Source organism: Triticum urartu, chromosome 1A (assembly GCF_056163025.1).
Source record: "Triticum urartu cultivar PI428250 chromosome 1A, HENAU_Tu73, whole genome shotgun sequence".
NCBI classification, from domain to species: Eukaryota; Viridiplantae; Streptophyta; class Magnoliopsida; order Poales; family Poaceae; genus Triticum; species Triticum urartu.
Genome location: NC_141873.1, coordinates 9863664 through 9867700, shown reverse-complemented (window position 1 = coordinate 9867700; position 4037 = coordinate 9863664).

Genomic DNA, 4037 nt, shown 5'->3' with positions numbered 1-4037 from the left:
TTACAAAAGTTGTCCATCTGAACTTCAAAAGCCACGTACTACATCTACATGATTTATTTCTTCCTAATCTAAGCGCTACACTTAGGAGATTGTTGTGACCCCAGCCATGAACGTCTTCACCTGCCAACGCACAAGAAAACATGGGTTAATCCTCAACTGCATCAAACCTGCACAAAAATGAAGTCAGGAACAATAACTGGTTGTAAGTACAGGTTCTAATAGTGAGAATTCTGGCAAGATAAAATCTGGAACATGAAAATTAGTGACGGTTTCCTCACTTGGGCATCAAAAAGGGCATTCAAAATCAACGAAGTGAGTGACAAGAGTTGAGTAGCAAATGATATACTGCAGACTTGTACCATAAATCCTAAAAAAATGGAAACTTTCTTTTTAGTTGGAAAACATGAAAAATGTTTATAATCATACTGCTCGTTTGTCTATTTCCAATCTTGCTGCACCAGCTGAGGATAAACTTTTACCCTTACGATTTACCTATTCTGCTCATGCTTCACTTGCAATACAAGTACTGCATTATTAGAGTATACCTCTGGAAGGTATGGTCCTGAATATATATTGACACAACGAGAATTATCTTATTGTTGGCAGGGTGTGCTGTTTCTTTTATCTAATGAAGCAATTGATCCATCTGCGACAAACACACCGGTGTCAATGTTAGTGTAGAGTTACAGGCGTCGATGATAGGAACCCAAGGATTGGGAACGTGGATAACAAAAGAACCCAAATTAGTGATTATACCGTGGATCCTTTATCAGTAAAAAGAGGATGGTTGGCTGCTAATCAGCCGGGGAAGGGGGGAGGGCGCATCTGGTGTAACGAGGGACCAGCATAGAGAGCGAGCTTGCCTAGATTTTGCTTAGCCCTAGCTCCAGGCTTGGTACAGAACACTGGAAAGGGAGGAAGACGATCTGTAATTCTGTATGCGTGGAGGTCAATTCGCTGGATTTAGCTGTACTGTGAGGACTGTTCTGCAAATACACCAGGAGCCCAATCATCGCACCGAATCCTGTCCCTCTCTTACGAATCCAATGGTCCATCTATTGCTGGTGTACCTGGTGCATCAGTTTGCTCGTTTCACCAGATACTCTCTCTTGGCGCCCGTTCGTACTATTAAGCACCATATCATTTATAGAAAGTCCAACTAATCCATATGTATACAATTTCAAAAAAGGAAGCACTTTTGTCCCCTACACCATCTTCTCCGTGCACTATCTTCTCGATTCCCCCTTCGGTAGAGTAGGGAAAAGGCCTCCAGATGGGATATCCGAAGTACAAAAACTTGCGGCGGAAGAAAAAGTATTTTGGATGACTCTCTGTTGGTGTACATATTTTGGAGAATTTATAGAGGCAGAATTAGGTCAAACGGAGCCACGAGGGGCCCACAAGGTACTAGAGGCCTGCCTATCCCCGGGCTTGCCCTAATGTCTTGTGGTCTCTTTTGTCCAGAAAAAATCGCCAAAAAGTTTTGTGGCATTTGGACTTCGTTTGATACATAATTTCTAGAAAACCAGAAACATGCAAAAAACATCAACTGGCATTTGGCACTTGGTTAATACGTTAGTCCCAAAAAATGATATATAATTGCATGTCAAACATCCAAGATTGATACTATAATAATATGGAACAATAAAAAATTGTAGATATGTTGAAGACGTATGAGTGGACCATGCGGTTCGGGTGCTGTCCGGTCACCATGGCCTTGTGGGGGATATGGTACTTGGGGGGTGTGTCATTCAATGGCGGTGGCACGGTAGTCCGTACCCCAATTTGGTGACAGTGATTGGCCGTGGTGAAAACCAACTCTGTCTTGTCAAGTCGGCGGCGACGACGTTCTAGCATCGTCATGGTATCTCACTTGTTGCGGTGCTCTCCGGGGCAAACCCTAATTCTTGGAATGGGTGGGGGCAGCGCTCCGGTGTCGTTCCATTCCTAAAAGCTTTGCCTTGGTTCCCATTGTTCGTCATGCACGGCTTCTCCTCATGGTGTTGGCTCATCCACGGTTTAGGGCCCTGACGACTTCATAGTAGTGCTTAGTGTTTTATCCGATGTTTGATTGGAGTACTTTGCGCTGGTGTTGTTGTTTTCAGCGTTCTTCTATCTAGCCTTGGGTGTGTGTTGTGTTGGTGTGGGGTGTGTGTGTGTTTGTATTTGCTTGTCGAGTGATGGTTGCTATGTAAAGCGGGGAAACCCGAGAACGGCTATAGCGTGGACGAGCTCGTTTGCTCCTGGTACGTGGACCAATGGTACAACGTGTACATGGGGCTGCCATTAATACGTGGTGAATTTAAAAGTGTGGATACTAGTTGATATACGGCCCTTGGCCCGTATAGCAGGGTTACAGTGCCCGGCCTTGCCGTGATGGGAACTGATGAGGCGTTTCGTTGGGACCACGCACACCAGGGAGACGCACACGCGGGTGCATCGCCGCTGCCAACCGGCGAGGTTGCCTCAACCGTGCAGATGCGAAAGCAGACGGAGCAGGAGGAGTGCCGAACGTATAGGTATAGCTAGCCTCCGTCTCCACGAGACACGCCCGAGCTCTTCCCCGATCTCATCGCTGCTCTGCGTCGCTTCGTCCCTCTCCAGCGGCGACTCCAATGTGAAGTGTAGTAGTACTGTCAAGATGTGAGCATAATCTCATTTTTCTCTATTTAGGTTCAGTCCCGTTCAGTTAGGTTCAGGTCCACCTTACTAGCATGACAACATGGGGCTCTGACGGGAAGATGGCATCTGAAGCATAGTAGTAATGTCTACGCTTCTGATCTGTATCTACCTTGGCCATTTTTTGAAAACGTCTTGTAGGGTCAATGGTATTGGTGAGCGAATATTTTTTCCTCTTGAACATGGCAAGTTTGAAAGGAATTTCTATTGGTCACACAGCAAATTCAGAAAATTATGTCCCTCAACACATGGCAAATTTTAGGAAAAATTGTAATTGTCACACGACAATTTACGAATTCTGATTTTTAAATCATGACAATTCTTGAAACAAATTTGTAATTGTCTCATGGCAATTCTTGAAGCAAATTGTGCTTTTTATATCATGGCAATTATTGAAACAAATAGTACACAACCATGTCACCTTAACATATATCGCCGTGTTCACATGGCAAATGCAGGTATTCTTTTTTGAATGACCATGACAAATGCAAAAAAACATATTTATAATGACATTTTTATTGTAGAAACCATAGCAAATTCTCTATTTATTGTTTGTACCATGGCATTTTTTTTGTAGATTCCTTGGCCATTATTGTACATGTGGCAAATTTCTCTTTAGTAGTATGGCAAATTCCTAAATTTTCCTGTTTCTAGAGAACAAAATTCCTACAAAATTTGCCATGCACTGATGGAAAAAACTAAATTTGCCATCTTTTTGAAGAGAACAAAATTCTTTAATTTTGCCATGATGTGCATTGGTTTTAAGAGCATGATGGCATAATTTTGCGTATCGATCATAGCAAAAGTTATACGCAATTGCAATGCTTTGTTTTTTCTCAACATCATGGCAAGTAGTGTCATGGTAAGTTTTACACACATTTGCCATTTTTGGCACGCTGTAATTTTTTGGCTTTGACTATTTATGATTTCTTACTCTCCTCGAACTATGTACATGGCATGACATTTTACTTGGTTTGTAGCTATAATTTTTGACATGGCAATTTCTTTTCTTTTCTTTTTTTGACATGGGCAGTTTAAGTTTTGTACGACAACTATATCATAGCCATGACAAACTTTAATATGTTTTTGCCACGGCAACTTAAGTAGGTGTTCCACATCTCTATAGTTACCATGGCAAAAAAAATAAGATCTTTTTCGCCATGCCACCTTAAGTTTTGCAATACATATATAGACATGTCATGGCAAACCTTTGTATTAGATCTGTGTTCATTACATGACAGAGTTTTACTTGCTTTTTAGCTATAAACCAGCCATGGAAAACTTTCTAATGTTTTCGCCATGTGCAGTTTAAGTTTTATACTACATTTCAAAAATTGTACTTATGGCAAATTTATTAT